Source organism: Melanotaenia boesemani, chromosome 5, assembly GCF_017639745.1.
Source record: "Melanotaenia boesemani isolate fMelBoe1 chromosome 5, fMelBoe1.pri, whole genome shotgun sequence".
In the NCBI taxonomy this organism is placed as follows: Eukaryota; Metazoa; Chordata; class Actinopteri; order Atheriniformes; family Melanotaeniidae; genus Melanotaenia; species Melanotaenia boesemani.
In genome coordinates, this window is record NC_055686.1 from 6885773 (window position 1) to 6903284 (window position 17512).

The 17512-nt window shown below is 43.1% G+C and overlaps 1 long non-coding RNA gene across 1 annotated transcript; it reads left to right on the forward strand.

Moving 5' to 3' along the window:
* Positions 1-3527: 3527 nt before the first annotated feature.
* Positions 3528-15932, forward strand: LOC121640236. The gene is made up of 3 exons (XR_006010420.1): positions 3528-3587; positions 15709-15725; positions 15797-15932. It is a non-coding gene; the product is annotated as an uncharacterized LOC121640236 (long non-coding RNA).
* The last annotated feature ends 1580 nt before the right edge of the window (positions 15933-17512 follow it).

The window sequence follows — 17512 nt, forward strand, 5'->3', positions numbered from 1 at the left end:
TGGCAAACCCGGATTACCTCATCATGAACATTTTCCTTCTCGGCCTCTGGTACCCGATGGAGTCTCAGGTTCCACCATCGTCCGTAGCTTTCCAGGTCGGCTACATGAAACATGCATTTCAGAGTAGTTTCCTCACTTTTCTCCACACTCTTCTCAATGATATCCATCTTTTCATTCATGACTCTTAACTCCGTCTGAATGGCGCCCACCATCTTCTCAAGCGTGTCACTCCTTGAGTTGATTAGGTTGGCAAGTGAGCGGACAGAATCGTCGGATCTCAGCATGTTGTCTGTAGTGTGAAGTCTGGAAGGAGCAGGCTTTTTGGCGAGTGGAGGCTTAGTTGGAATGACAGGTAGCGGAGGGAATTCTTCATCAAATGATACAGCCGCGGTACACTCCATCCCGTTGCTACAGTCATGTTCACTAGCAAAGATGCTAAGGCTACTTTCACCCTCTTTGCAAGTGTCGCTTCTTCTACCTGACTTGGGCATCTTCGAAGGTGCAAAAGTTTAGAGACAGTATCAGGGTGTGAGTAGAAAAAATACTGAGGCGATTTCTTCAACTTTACTTCGTCAACTATACTGAAGAATATATGTTTTAAGAAGGTTTGTGCTGAGAGCTCAACAAGTTCGTCTTAACATGCAGCCATCTTGGCCCCCCCTGGAAATGTTGCATGCATTGTCTCTGAGCAGGATTCAGCATGCCAAAAGTAACGTGAGAGACCAAACGAGGCCTCGTTACGTCATCATTGCATATCGAGCAGCTAGCGGGATCTTTGAAGGGACCGAGCTTGTCAATTTCTAAGAGACTCCAAACGCTGAGGAGATTGCGGGTTTTTATAGAGGAGATTCTGCTAGCGATTGTGTCACATTAAATTTTGACAACAAAATAGGGAAAGTATCACATCAGCATCAACTTGTGTTGGATTACATTTAGCTTTTAGAGATTTGGGGAAACAAACATCTGCGTGAGACGCCATTGCCAGGGTAACTGCTGAAGGAGCTCGGAGTGTGAGAGAAGGACGGAGCAGGTGGTGCCTTCAACATCACAGGTAAGCTTTATTCCCCTTTCTTTATATAAATGTTTTTTAAATAGCCTTGCAAAGAGCAGACTTTAAAGTTAATCATAAACTTCAACCAGAAGCATCAGAGGAAACGTCTCAGCCTACAGCTGCAGAGGAAAAACCACAACCTGCAGGACCTTAGACACCAAGCTGGTTTCTGATCATCATAAGCAGAGAATTTAATGATTTTAAACTTGGTTAATTACAATTTTGTTCTTGTGTTTCTTTTAAGTGCAACCTCTCCAAAGCTGGAAAGGTAGTGTGCCAGAAGAGGAGCAGACTGAAGCCTGACAGAAAATACATTTTTAAATAAAAATCTATGACACATCATAATGTTGCCAAAGTTTTTGTTTTTGTCATTTGCACAGTAAGGAAACAAGTTTCCCTGAACAATGAAAATCTTGCTTTGCCGCCCACCCTGAATGTCATAAAACAGTTAAAAATAAAAAATAAACAATCTGAAAAAAAGAACTAGATAGAAGATAAACAAAAAAAAAAAAACTGAGTAAATAATCTATGTACATAAATGTGCAGTGTGCCACATTTAACAACAATCAGCTATGCAAAAGAAAACAACTCATGAGGTAGACGATAACACGCATTTGCAATATCTATTATAAATAATAAGACACATAAAACAATAAACAATTCTATTACAACTGTATAAAATCACTAACACAGTCACTATACATGTTGCACAAACACTCCTTCCCTCATGCCTTCCCACTGAGTAACTACTATCATTACAGATTGGTTTACTTAAGTTACACCACAATTCTGTTACCTAAACAAATGTTACCTAATACCCCTCCTTGTTATTTATATGAACAACATAAAATAAATATTCACTCGGATGGTAGATTACATATCGTTTATTGAACATGTATTCCAAGTTGAGATGGGAATGACAGATGTGAGGTGTCAATGCCGTCCTTCTGATACATCAGACTCCCACAGCCAGCAGATGGCGCTCTTTGGTTTGGTCAAATGATTCAGAACACTAAGCCATTTTCATGCATTTGGGTCAAAGTTGGCTCGATGATTCATGAGGCCTTGGTTTCATCATCCCGACCAGGAGTAGAGAAGGGGTGAATCTGTAGTGTGCTTCGATTAAGGTTCCACACCGACTAAGGGCAGGCAGGCTGGTTATATTGCCTGGGGAACAGGTGTAACTAATAGGTCCTGATGGTGATTAGCCGATCAGGACCAGGTGTGGATGATCAGGGGACTGCAGGAGGAGGAGCGGCATGACAAGCACTTGCTGATGATAAAACCACACCTCAAAATAACTTCTCAGTTTCAAAGTTTCTATTTCTTCAAAATACGGCCAAATGTTGGCTAATTTTTTCACTTGGGTCCTTTTCTGTCCTCAGGGCGTTAACAGGTGTCAGATTTTGAGCTTGTAGACTTAATTATGCATTGCAATTGAACTGGTCTTTTTTGTGTTTCCTGAATTTTCATTACATATTGCTGGTGGTAGCTTTGACCTGATGTGAGCAGTAAACCACAGTGCCTCTTGTTTGTCATGTGATTGTTATAATTAGCAGGCTGCAACCACACTGTCTACATGAGAGATTCTAAACTGAACCTGGTGCACGTTTTGCTTGTGTGTTCTCTATCTAATGTTTGTAACCATGCTGAGATTATGAGGTTCACAGCTTAATGGGGTCTTACAGTCTTCTATCCAGTGCTTTTTATCAAAATGTTTTTCAGCAGAAGTGCTGTCTTTTAAAGACTTAAATTATATACCTGCTTCAGATCAGAGCCTCTGATCCATGTTTCCTTATAGTTACGAGTGATGGACCATATCAGGCTGTCCGGATATTCATTAGCACTGTGAACAGATGCACTATGTCTTCCTACAGAGACACAGTTCTTCTGCAGTATGATAGCAACATATAGGAGTGGAGTCACTGAGAACAAATACAAATCAACTTAATTTTTCTAGCAGGATTCATCATTCTTCATCATCAGTTTCACCTCAGCTGCACTCCAGCTCCTAGGTGTCAGAGGAGACACATCTGTGATAGATCCTGGTACTGGATATCTTCTATATACACATCTATAATTGATCCTAGTGTAGGATATTCTTCGAATACACATCTGTGACAGATTCCATACACATCTGTCACAGTTACAAGGAGCTTGTCAGAGGTTTTGATCCAGTTTTGCCATAGAGGGAGGCAGCTTGGGGCTTGTTATCATTAAAGCAAGACAAAAGATGAATCACTGAGTATATTATTGATTTCCACACTCTCTCTGCAGATACATTCTCTCTACATTCTGGATAACAGTTCAATTGCCTCTTTGTCCCAAATCACCTAGTCCCAGCAGCTCGATCAGAAGCTGGGCCCCAGCCAGATACAGTTCTAGGATCCCCTCAAGCAATGGTCAACGCTGAGACGGCTTAAAGGTATAACACTTTTAATTAACACCATCTCATAGGGCCAGCAGGAATTCCTGAGAGAAGTTTTCCTGTCATCTGTGATCCGGGTAAAAAAACACGTCTAGAAGAAAACCTCAGGTAAAAGTATATTGTGGGAACATGCCTGTTCTCTATTACTTGTGCATTCTTAGGGTTTTCATTAAAAACATGGTGACTCCCGATGTGCCCGGATCCGGTATGACATAATTATTAAATGTTTTTGTATTTCATATACAAAATTTTCTCTCTTGGTTATTAGATAAAGACTTTTGAAGGACACTTTTCATCATCCTCTACCCGGCTAAGGCACTAATGGTCGACCACAAAAAAAGTTATGCGCCTGGTCAGGTAACAGATGATGTAATGTTGGTATGAGGAATGGGGCTTTAAGAAGTTAAAAAGAAGTAAAGGAAAATACGCGTAAACGGTCTGGGACCGTAGATGGTCTGGGACCATCAAGGATCTGGGATCCTGAGTATAACAATAAAATGGTCTGGGACTGGATGGTCTGGGATCTGGGATCCTAAGTCAGAAAAAACAACAAAACAACAACAACAACAAAAACAAAACAACAAAGAAAAAACAGTCTGGGACCTTAGCTGAAAGAGAGAGTGGAGTCAGGCAGCTATTCACCGATGGCTGTTGTCATAGAGATATGGAAACAGGAAGTCTAAAAGCAGCCTATGCAGTAGTTCAGCTGAGAGACAGAGCATGGGAGACAGTCGTAAGTGGGTCTGAGACTATTTCCCCATCAGCGCAGAAAGCGCAGAAAGATTGAAGCTGAGTTCAGGCCAGAATGTAAATATCTACACAGACTCAGCATACACTCACAGAATCATTCTTTGGGACTTAAGAAAATGGCTAAGGGCTGGATTTGTAACTGCATCTGGTCAACCTATCAAACACAGAGGAGTGGTGCAAGGGATTGCTGAGGCTTTGATGTTGCCTGAAAAGGTAACAGTGATAAAGTGCAAAGGTCATGACAATCCAGGGTCCATGGTCTCAATAGGAAATGCCCAGGCAGACTTAGCAGCTAAAAATGCAGCAGGATATCAACCTAGGGCACAACAGATGCATTTGTAGATTTTCCTCCGAATCATTAATTTACTACAGCAAACTTAGAGACTCTCCAGGAGAGAGCACGACCAAATGAACAACAGGTGTAGAAGGATAATGGAGGAACAAAATATTGTAACTTATGGAAAGCCCCTGATGACCGGCCTGTTCTTCCTGTTGGGTTAGCTGCAAAGCTCATTCAGGAAGCACATGCTCATGTTTCAAAAGCTCAAACTCTCCACAACCTATCTCATTGGTGGCACCCTTATTTGAAGAAAATGGTGAGTGATTATGTAAATACTTGTACAGCTTGTTTATCTTACAATTCAAAAGCCTCATACATGCCAACAATGGAAACTTATCCTGTCCCCACAGCCCCAAGACAGGAGATAGTCATTGATTTCACAGATTTCGGACCGAATCAGAGAGTGAAAGGATTCAGATACCTGCTGGTCATCACTGATTCCTTTACAAAGTGGATTATAGCAATCCCCACTAAAAAAGAGGATGCTGCCTCTGTTTGTAAATACCTGATTAACCAACACATTCCCAGACATGGCCCTCCCCGAGTGGTTAGGTCAGACAATGGGAGCCACTTTAAAAGCTCAGAACTAGATAAAGTGGAAAAGGCTCTGGGAATTCAACATAAATTTGGCTCTGTGTACTGTCCCCAATCGCAGGGCTTGGTTGAGCGTTCAAACAGATCTCTTAAAGAAAAACTGGCCAAAATCTGTGCAGACACCAATTTGACGTGGCTAGATGCTCTGCCACTAGCTCTTATGGCGATAAGAGCCTCTGTAAATAGCAGTCCAGGATATTCACTCTATGAATTGATGTTTGGTAGGAAAATGCCAGGTCCGGGGTCATTAGCTCACAGGGAAGAACCCATGGACCTCAACAAACAGTCTCATGAGTCATATTTTGGTACACTGACTGCACTGGCAGTTTTCCACTCCTCACAGGTCCAGAACTGACGTGCCTCGACTCCGGAGCAGCCAAAGGACCTGGACCGGGGTTTAACTGGTACTGTCACAATAGATTTTTGTGATATAGTTACATGTGGTAATACCAACCAAGGTCAATGGCAGAGGTCTTAGAAATACATTTGTCATACTATTGAACCCAGGACTGATCAGCAAGACTACAACCACGTCAATCGATGCCCTTACTGGCACTGGGTGGTAGCTAACACTGGCCCTCCTTCTGACTGGAGGTATTGTAATAGGGTGCAGGGGATTGCTGAGGTTTTGATGTTGCCTGAAAAGGTAACAGTGATAAAGTGCAAAGGTCATGACAATCCAGGGTCCATGGTCTCAATAAGAAATGCCCAGGCAGACTTAGCAGCTAACAATGCAGCAGGATATCAACCTAGGGCACAACAGATGCATTTGTAGATTTTCCTCGAAATAATTAATTTACTAGAGCAGACTTAGAGACTCTCCAGGAGAGCGCAGGACCATATGAACAACAGGTGTAGAAGGATAATGGAGGAACAAAATATTGTAACTTATGGAAAGCCCTTGATGACCGGCCTGTTCTTCCTGTTGGGTTAGCTGCAAAGCTCATTCAGGAAGCACATGCTCATGTTTCAAAAGCTCAAACTCTCCACAACCTATCTCATTGGTGGCACCCTTATTTGAAGAAAATGGTGAGTGATTATGTAAATACTTGTACAGCTTGTTTATCTTACAATTCAAAAGCCTCATACATGCCAACAATGGAAACTTATCCTGTCCCCACAGCCCCAAGACAGGAGATAGTCATTGATTTCACAGATTTCGGACCGAATCAGAGAGTGAAAGGATTCAGATACCTGCTGGTCATCACTGATTCCTTTACAAAGTGGATTAAAGCAATCCCCACTAAAAAAGAGGATGCTGCCTCTGTTTGTAAATACCTGATTAACCAACACATTCCCAGACATGGCCCTCCCCGAGTGGTTAAGTCAGACAATGAGAGCCACATTAAAAGCTCAGAACTAGATAAAGTGGAAAAGGCTCTGGGAATTCAACATAAATTTGGCTCTGTGTACTGTCCCCAATCACAGGGCTTGGTTGAGCGTTCAAACAGATCTCTTAAAGAAAAACTGGCCAAAATCTGTGCACACACCAATTTGACGTGGCTAGATGCTCTGCCACTAGCTCTTATGGCGATAAGAGCCTCTGTAAATAGCAGTCCAGGATATTCACTCTATGAATTGATGTTTGGTAGGAAAATGCCAGGTCCGGGAAGAACCCATGGACCTCAACAAACAGTCTCATGAGTCATATTTTGGTACACTGACTGCACTGGCAGTTTTCCACTCCTCACAGGTCCAGAACTGACGTGCCTCGACTCCGGAGCAGCCAAAGGACCTGGACCGGGGTTTAACTGGTACTGTCACAATAGATTTTTGTGATATAGTTACATGTGGTAATACCAACCAAGGTCAATGGCAGAGGTCTTAGAAATACATTTGTCATACTATTGAACCCAGGACTGATCAGCAAGACTACAGCCACGTCAATCGATGCCCTTACTGGCACTGGGTGGTAGCTAACACTGGCCCTCCTTCTGACTGGAGGTATTGTAATAGGGTGCAGGGGATTGCTGAGGTTTTGATGTTGCCTGAAAAGGTAACAGTTATAAAGTGTCACGTACCAGCAAGGAGGACTCATAAATTATCAGAAAACCCAGGGATAGGTAATGGAGGTTTATTTAACAGACTGACGAATAGCAAGGTAATAAAGAAACTGACGGTGATCAGAGAGTCCGGGTGGTGGAAGACAGCGGCAGGTGCATCCGTGTCTTCCGATGAGCAGCAAAAACCAAGTCCGTGATCTAAAGGGAGATTCCAGAGAGCAGTCCAGGGGTCAAACATACAGGGGGTCCAAATATTAGCGGAGGCAGAGTTACCAGTGAGGGAACGAGCAGAGGCGAATATCCAGGTTCCGGAACGCAGGGTCGTCAACAGGCAGGCAGGCAGACAGGTAATACGGGAAACAGACAGGTAACAGAGGCTGGATACGTGCAGGGTGAAACCACGACGATCTGGCGCTGGAGGAATGTCACAGAGCTGTCTAAATAGGGCTTGGTACAGGTGTAGCGCATCAGCCCTAATCAAGAGCTGGCGGAGATGAGGCGTTCAGGGCAGCTGAAAAAACTGAGCCCCACACCACAGATCATGACAATAAAGTGCAAAGGTCATGACAATCCAGGGTCCATGGTCTCAATAGGAAATGCCCAGGCAGACTTAGCAGCTAACAATGCAGCAGGATATCAACCTAGGGCACAACAGATGCATTTGTAGACTTTCCTCGAAATAATTAATTTACTAGAGCAGACTTAGAGACTCTCCAGGAGAGCGCAGGACCATATGAACAACAGGTGTAGAAGGATAATGGAGGAACAAAATATTGTAACTTATGGAAAGCCCCTGATGACCGGCCTGTTCTTCCTGTTGGGTTAGCTGCAAAGCTCATTCAGGAAGCACATGCTCATGTTTCAAAAGCTCAAACTCTCCACAACCTATCTCATTGGTGGCACCCTTATTTGAAGAAAATGGTGAGTGATTATGTAAATACTTGTACAGCTTGTTTATCTTACAATTCAAAAGCCTCATACATGCCAACAATGGAAACTTATCCTGTCCCCACAGCCCCAAGACAGGAGATAGTCTTTGATTTCACAGATTAAGGACCGAATCAGACAGTGAAAGGATTCAGATACCTGCTGGTCATCACTGATTCCTTTACAAAGTGGATTATAGCAATCCCCACTAAAAAAGAGGATGCTGCCTCTGTTTGTAAATACCTGATTAACCAACACATTCCCAGACATGGCCCTCCCCGAGTGGTTAGGTCAGACAATGGGAGCCACTTTAAAAGCTCAGAACTAGATAAAGTGGAAAAGGCTCTGGGAATTCAACATAAATTTGGCTCTGTGTACTGTCCCCAATCGCAGGGCTTGGTTGAGCGTTCAAACAGATCTCTTAAAGAAAAACTGGCCAAAATCTGTGCAGACACCAATTTGACGTGGCTAGATGCTCTGCCACTAGCTCTTATGGCGATAAGAGCCTCTGTAAATAGCAGTCAAGGATATTCACTCTATGAATTGATGTTTGGTAGGAAAATGCCAGGTCCGGGGTCATTAGCTCACAGGGAAGAACCCATGGACCTCAACAAACAGTCTCATGAGTCATATTTTGGTACACTGACTGCACTGGCAGTTTTCCACTCCTCACAGGTCCAGAACTGACGTGCCTCGACTCCGGAGCAGCCAAAGGACCTGGACTGGGGTTTAACTGGTACTGTCACAATAGATTTTTGTGATATAGTTTCATGTGGTAATACCAACCAAGGTCAATGGCAGAGGTCTGAGAAATACATTTGTCATACTATTGAACCCAGGCCTGATCAGCAAGACTACAGCCACGTCAATCGATGCCCTTACTGGCACTGGGTGGTAGCTAACACTGGCCCTCCTTCTGACTGGAGGAATCTTAATAAGGCTGGATATAATGCAACAACTGAACCTGTGATTTATGGCAGATTAACCATTGTAAAATCTTCTTCTCCAGCTGGGTGTCAATCAGGACATTGTAACCCTCTGATAATCACCCTTAAAAAACCACAGCTTAAAGATACGGAATTGTATGTCCTGGGGGCCTTTCTGTCAGGAAAAGATCCCTTGGGTCATTTTGGAATGAAGGTGAACTCCATAGGTTTTGATCTGACACAGGAGGATCCTGACCACTCAGCACTTCCCAAAGTAGTGTATTCTGTTCCTTTTTTTTTTTTTTTAACCTGTCCTGTCCAGCATCATAGCAAGCAAAATGATAACCTGGTTGCTGTATCGTGCTGAACAAATTTGCTCTGCCAAGGAGAAGCCTATGGGTAAGGCTCCCCTTGATAATCTGATTAATTTATTTATTTATTTACTTAGAATCACGGAATCTATCTAATCTTGCTGGAGCTGACCGGAGGGGACAGAAAAAGATAGAAAATAGCATAAAGATGTAAAAGGGAAAGAAGAAAGGAGATAAAAACATCACAGACAGCAGAAACGACCCTTCAATCCATACCATCACCAAACAACAAACTGTTACACTTGTACATGAACACACCAGAAAATCTCCTACAACGTTTGCAAAAAACAAATACACACACTCTCTCACACACACACACACACACACACACAAAACTAAACAGAGCCGCTAGTCATTAAGAGTTTTTAAATAATAACCAAATCAAAAAGACATTTCATGAAAGTAGCATATCAGTGACAAGATACTAACTCACAGGAAAAATAAAAAAAATAATTATCTCTTAGTAAATAAACCCACTGGAGAACTCAGTGACTGTGTCAGCTTGCAGAGCATGAAGATTAAGGAGTGATTAGTGATGAAGAGTGGTGAGTGAGATCGTACAAATGCGACCACGCCTTTACGGATGTCAGAGGCAGATCAAGGCAGCCCAGAGACCCATGCCCTCAGCAGCAGACCCGGAACACTAATCCAAGCTACCCCACCACAAAGACGACTCTAACCCCACACAAAGGGCAGCAGAGGAGTGCCCCAGCAAGAGCCCCCCACGGTCTTGGGGCACAGGTCCCAATGGACCAAGATCGGCAGCCGCCGGCCCGACCAGGGACTGGCCACCCAGGGCAGCCCAAGCGAAGGGCCCAGAGCCCCGGGAGCCCAGCGGCGGCCGCCCCACCCCCCAAAGCCAGAGGGCCCGCACCATGCCAAGGAGGACCAGGCCCCCCAGACAGCCACCCGGCGTAGGCCAGCACACACCCCGATGTTCCAGCTGCCCACCCTGGGAACCAGGGTGCCATCGACCCCCTACCTCACCCCTGCCACGAGGCGATTCCAACCCCTGGCCCCCACAGCCCCCGACAGGACCAGACCGAGAGCCACCCCCACAGCAGAGCAGCCCTGTCCCGCACCACGGGCAACCACAAAGACCCCGCAACCACCAGTCACTCCCGGCCATTTTCCAACCCCCAAAGCAACAAGGTCACAGTCCTCCACCTACACTAAGTGATGGAGCTAAGCACAGGGGACCAGAGGGAATGAGATTCAGCTAAATAGTTCTTTAAGGAGGAAGACATTGTCTCACTACTGATGTGGTCTACTAAGAGATTCCTAAACTACTGAATACACAGATTATTTTTGGTTTTCCAGTTCACAAGGATAGTTTTCTTTGCGATGCATAATGCTGTGCGTATCATGTGTGCAGAGTTAGTTGCCATATTAATGTCACCCAATTCACCTAGTAGACACAGTGCAGGGTTTGCAGGAATATCACATTTAAATAGTGGTGTTCCGATCGATCGGACGCCGATCATTATCGGCCGATATCCGTAAAAAAGTATGTGATCGGTGTTCGCCGATCAATGCCTTTTGTTGCCGATCACAAAATCTGACCACCTGTATTTCATACTCTGCAACCTGCAGAAGCGCTGCGTGCAATGTCATAGCTCCCGCTTTCCTCCACAATGTGCATGCGAGCGGTTGCAAATCCAAAGCAAACATGTCTGCCGTGTGGAAGTTTTACACTGTGTGTGAGAGTGATGTAAAGTTTGCATCCTGCAACACGTGCAATGCAAAAGTACCTCGCGGGGTAAGTACGTCAAAATCCTTCAATACAACGAATCTAATACGGCATTTAAAGAACAAACACTTGACGGAGTACGCTGAATTTTCGAGGCTCACTGCACAGAATGAAAGGAAGACGCCGGTGCAGCCAGAGCGCAGCTAACGCAGCCAACAGTTACCAACACTCGTCCGTATGAGCGTGACGGTCAAGCAAATAACCACAAAAATAATTCAGTTAATTGGCCTTGACGACCAACTGTTCTCAGTGGTGGAGGACGCCTATTTTACTTGGCTTTTTTCTTTTTTTTTTCTTTGGCAATAATTAAGATTAAGACAATTAAGATTTTGTTTTACTTTCTTATTTAGCCTGATGAGAGCCTTAATGTCTTTTCATTCTGTTAAAATATAGTACTACTGATTACTGAAAGATAGGGCATTGTACTATGTACATGTTATTGTCTAAATTAGGGGAATTTTATGGTTCCTTTTCCACATCAAATAGTCGGCAGTGCTTATAAGAAAATTACAGCCAATCCATGTGATTATCGCTGATCGGCAGTGATCGGCACTCTTGGGTATTCGGTATTGGAATTGGCAACGAAAACCTGATCGGAGCATCCCTACATTTAAACCATGTTGACATGTCCACATATACCTGAAGCCAGAACCTGCGAACAGGTGTGCAGGACCACAAGGCATGGAGGTAGTTGTCAGGTGTGTTTTCGTTGAAGTGTGGGCAGATGTTTGATTGTGACAGACCCATCCTGAACATCCTTTGTCCTGTATAATGAGTTCTATGCAGAATTATGAATTGTATTAGTTGCATATTTGAATTCTTAGTCATTTTAAAGGTATTTAAACATATTTGTGACCATTTATCTTTATTAAAGTTACTGGATAAGTCAGCCTCTCATTTTGAAGTTGGAAGACAGATTGAGTTTTCAAGTTTAGATAATAGTCTATATCAGGGTTATTCAATTAAAAGTCACTGAGGTCCAGTTATTAAAATTTCTACCAACTTAAAGGTCCGAACTGATGTCCGGCTTGTGTCTAATAGCCCTCCCCTATGTCCACATTTTCATATGGTTTCAACAATATTTATCATCAATTTACAATGCAGGAAATATTTCATTGAGTGCATAGCTCTTTTTACCATAAATAAAAGTAGTCCAAGGCAAATAAATTTAAGGCCTTTATTTCAGATAAAAGAAAAGAGAAACCTCAGAATAAAATTAAAATTAATAATAAAAAACAGACCTGAGTAACCCTTTTTGCTCTTAAACTAAATAGGTTTTAACAACTGAAGCCCTACACTTCAATTAAAAAATCTTCAGAAAACAATAAATAAAAAGTGGCTCTTTTAGGGAAAAAACAAGTGCAACAGACCATTAACTATACATTTTCTCTTCTTTTTTCAAAGATTTCCCAGCCTAAAAACAAAAAAGTGAAGGCCTTCTTTTCAAGTAAAAGTCAACATCTTCAGCAAACAATAAATAAAAAGTGGAGAAAAAATGCAGAGCTTTGAACACTACACAACTCTTTTTTTTTTTTTTTTTTTTACTTTTCTTAATGAGAGAAATGGGCATGTGACTGCCCTGCCAGTAATTTAAATCTTGGCTGGAATGGAGTCAGTGCCATTCTCATGCAGACATGTAGGTGTTCATTGGTGAGTCTAGAACGGTACTTGTTTTTGATGATGTTCATAGTGGAAAAAGCTGACTCACAGCTGTAAGTCGATCCAAACATAGTCAAGGTGTGCAGTGCTACTTTGGTTAGACTGGGAAATGCACTCTCAGACACAATCTGCAGCCAGAAAGAGACAGGGTCAGTTGCCTCAAAATGCTCATTTCCTTGCAGATCAATGAGCTCAAGCTGTAGAGGTGCTGCATGTGCCCACTTGAATGTCTGTGTCACCTCCTTTGAAAATCCTCTGACTTCTCTGATGAGGAAAGGATTCTGGATTAGCAGGAGGAGCTGTTGCCCAAGGCAGAGGCAGTTGAATCTTTTACTGAAGTTTTCAATCAACTTGTTTATGAAGTCAACATAAGGAGAAACATCTCTCTCATTTTGAATCTGTTCATGCAGTTTTGGGAAGTGTTCACACTCTCCTTCCAGATCTTCTTTGAAAATGTCCAACTTCTTCTGGAAAGAGCGAACTGCAGTCATCAAATCAGCAACTGAATTGTTCTGGCCCTGCAGCTTTAAATTGAGTTCATTAAGATGTGATGTAATGTCAGCCAAAAAAGCAACCATATCCATCTTGTGTTCATCTTACAGAAAAAGCAAAAACTGTGTTGCTCTCTGACTCTTGACCTGCTCTAAGAAAGCTGTAATTTCTTTTCGAACAGACCAGAAACATCCCAGTGCATTGCCTTTACTCAGCCACCTCACATTGTTGTGCAGTAGTAGGTCATTGGCATTTGCCTCAACATCTTCCAGGAATTCTCTCAGGAGGCGATGCTGAAGAGATGAGGATGCCCTAAGGAAGTTGATGAGTTTCATCACTGTGTTCATTACTTCAGCAAAATGTTCTGAAAGAGTAGCACACAGAACAGTCTGATGGATGAGACAGTGGTAAGCAATAAGATCTGGATTGTCCTCTTTCATCCGGGACACAGCCCCCCTCTCTTTTCCCACCATGGCAGGGGCCCCATCTGTGGTTACAGAGACAACCCGCTTCAGATCTATGCCCTTCTTACTCAGCATCTCTTTTATTGCTGCATAGATGTCTTCTCCTCTTGTGTGCATTAATAGTGGCATTACACCCAACAGGTCCTCACAGAGCTCCTTCCTATCTTTGTGAAAAAATCTTACATACACCAAAAGCTGGGCATTATCAGTAACATCTGTAGACTCATCAATAGCCAAAGAAAGACAAGGTGCACTCTGAATAGCCACATCGAGCTGTGCCAGTACATCATCTGCTTATATTTCAGATTTTCTGGTTACTGTTGAAGCTGACATCGGGATTTGTTTGATTTTTTCACATTTCATCTTTTTGTTTTCCCTCAAATAATGTGTCAACAACCACGTTTAAGCACTCCTTGACAACTGTCCCATCACTAAACGTTTTTTTATGTTGTCCCAAAATCCACGTTACCTTTAGTGAGCATTCGTTTGCACGTTGCTGGGCTGTAATTGGATGGGTGATAAGTCTCATGGATCGATCATACTGGGCCTGCAGTTCAGTTATTTTGCGTGCTCTCAGGTCGGACTTCAGGGGATAACTTTGCTCAAAGGAGCTGTGTTTTGTTTCATAGTGGCGCTTGACATTGCCACTTTTAATTAATGCCACGTTTTTGGAGCATATGAGGCACACTGGGTTTGAACTGCTGGGTGGAAGAATGAACATATACTTCTCCGTCCATTCATCTTTAAAAGAACGGTTTTCCCCATCAACCTTTCGTCTTTTGGAGCAAGCCATGCTGTCATCCCCTCTTCGTCTCTCTCTTTCTGATTCTCCGGACGCGCAGGGTAAACAAATGATTTGATTGGTTCACCTGAGTGAAGCTATTGTCATAATAACAGCAGTACCAGCGCATGTTGTGTGTCTCTGCGACCGTCAGAAAAAAGTGCACCATGAAAATGACCTACGGTTGTAAATTTATCAGAGATTGTTCACGGGTCCGGACAGATCCATGATCGGTCCGGATCCGGACCGAGGTCCGCCATTTGGTGATGCCTGGTCTATATGTTTTTGATAATAGCTTTGAATTCATGAATTCTGCCACCCTAATAGGTAGCTGTAAGTTTAATTGATTAATAGTATATTTTTTTAAATATAATAGATTTAAGCTGGTGATATTCTAAAAAAAATTTTGCTACTGATTCCATATTGTGAAGTGAGAATATTAAATGAGAAGAAGTTTCCATTTTCACGCACATTCCAAGCGAAAAATGTGAGTTCGTTCATGAACCAATCACAGAAATAAGTGCTATATGCATATTACTGAAGCGTGTGAGCTTGCATCCAAATGCTTCTCCACTTGCATGTGTATCTGCCAGCTGGTTGTGACAAGGCTGTATGTGCGCTTGTGTGGCACTAGATTTCCTTCTATTGGAAAGAGGGGGTGTTTGTGCAATGTTTGGTGATGCTTGTTGTACCTTTATTCCAAATAACACCGCCCCTGATGGCTCTGTTCACTGTGCTCTTGCTGGTCTACAGTCACTTTCTAATGAGCTTAAAGAACACTCAGGTGTGGATAACCCTGTTAATGATATGATGACATGATGGTTTGGTAAGTGGAAGGGTGTTTTTCTCTCTATTTTTACATTTCTGGTGGTGGCTGCTACTGTCATCGTCTTGAGTGGATGTTGCTGCAATCCATGCATCGGCTCTCTGCTTAATAGGGCTATAACTTCAGCTACTGAGGAGAAATCTGCTCCTCCTGCTTATCAATTGCCCCTTCTGATTAGTGAATCTGTCAGCCTTCTGAATCCTACTGCTGACAGCGGAGAGAATGAAGACAGTGAGTGTGACTCTGTGATGTAAAATTTAGGTTCAGCTAAGTTGATCAGTTATTAAAGATTTTTCTCTCATTTATTCATTTATTAATCGGTTATTGCCATAGAATAAAACCTCAGATAAAAATATATTGTGGGTAAATACCTGTTCTCTATTATTTGTGCATTCTTAGGGTTTTCTTTAACAATTTCCACACTTTCTCTGCAGAAAGCCATTGGAATGATGAGGCGTTATGTGAAGTGTTTTTACCAAGGACTCAATGAGGAGAATAAAGACAAGCTTGTTACCAGGGAAGTTCCAAAGCGTCTCGCCCAGTTCAAGACTCTCTCCTCCGGGATCGATCAGAGACTTCATGAATGGAAAATGGAGAGGCGTCAAACCTTTCAGGGTTGATCCCAGGACCTGGTCACGCTTCAACCCTATGGCACAATGGGAATAATATGTTGTAAACTGTAGGTGGTTGCAAATTGTAGTAGCCCAGCCGCCTAGCTTATATCCCCTTATTTCTCTCTCGGCGTTATAGCGGTGATGTCAGGGACTTAGCAGTTGCTAGCTGCTCAGGGAAGAGCCAGACCTGGTGCCAGACCAGCAGCCCCCCCCCCCTCACCCGCACTGGACACTGGAAATGAAAGCAGCAGCAGGTCTCCTCCCACTACAGGTGACAAGCAGACCGTGGATGATGAAAACGCTCCTCTGGAATGTTTTCCGACTGATCGGGCCAATTTTGATGAAAACATCCAGCACGCCAACATTAAAAGATATAGCCTTAAGATGGGCCCATGCAGACCCAAAGGCCCATTTCCCACTGATAACAACAATTGGGGCTTCTTAGAACGTTATTACACCTCTACTACTAAAGTTGGGATTAAAATTCCCTGCAGCTGGATGTGCTGTTCCCCCAAATTAGACTGCTGCTACTGTGAGCCTTGCTGGCTTTATATATGCTTTGAATCAACCAGGGTCAGAAAAGTTAAGCTTCACTTTGATGAACTTTCTGAAGACAGCCGCCTCACTGACACGGAGAGCAACTTTCATTTTTAATGCCTGCCTTGATATTATCATCCAGCAACTATCCCAAAGATTCACCAGCTAAAATGGAACTGTGAATATATTTGAGGCAATTCACCCCAAAACACTGCTGCAAGCAGGAGATGAGGAGTTACACCAAGCTGCCCGGTGGCTTTGTGAGCACTACAGTCGGGAAACCGCCCCCAGCTTCTTTGTTTTAGAACCTCTTTCAGGGACCAGATAACAAAGCAAGAGTCTGTCGCACATCTGGCAAAAATGCTCCTTGTCAACCACCCAGCAGTAACTTCTACATTCAGTGAGGTTTGCGCCGCCCTCCTTTTATTTTTGACTCTTCCTGTCACCGCTGCAACCTCTGAGCGCTCTTTCTTAAAGTTAAAAAACCACTTGAGGAGCACAGTGGGACAGGAGAGACTGAGTGGACTTGCTATATTGTCCATAGAGAATGAGAGAGCAAAGAAAATGGACATACAGAGCATCGCGGACAAGTTCTCGGAGCGCAAGGCTCGCCGAATGCCCTTCAAATAGTGGTGAGTAGTACTTCATATTGAAATTGTGTTTGTAAACATGTGGGCCGCTGTGCCAGTTTTACTAAACTTTATACCTACTGATAATGGGGTCTGAGTTGAAATAGTTAAAGTGGGTGTCAAAAAGATGTGGTAGCTATTTGTGGAGCTGAACGGCTTTAAATTTGTGTTGTATTATTATTAGTGACCATGTAGCCTTCTCTCTCTCTCTCTCTCTCTCTCTTGGTTTGTACTTAATGTCCATTTGATGGACTTCAAAATTACATAGTCACTCTCCGTGGTGCTGAAACTTGTAAGCCCCGCTGTTGCGGGCATGTGTGTGTTGTAAAATCATGTTATCACGAGCTTTATTATTTTGGTTTAAAGGGCC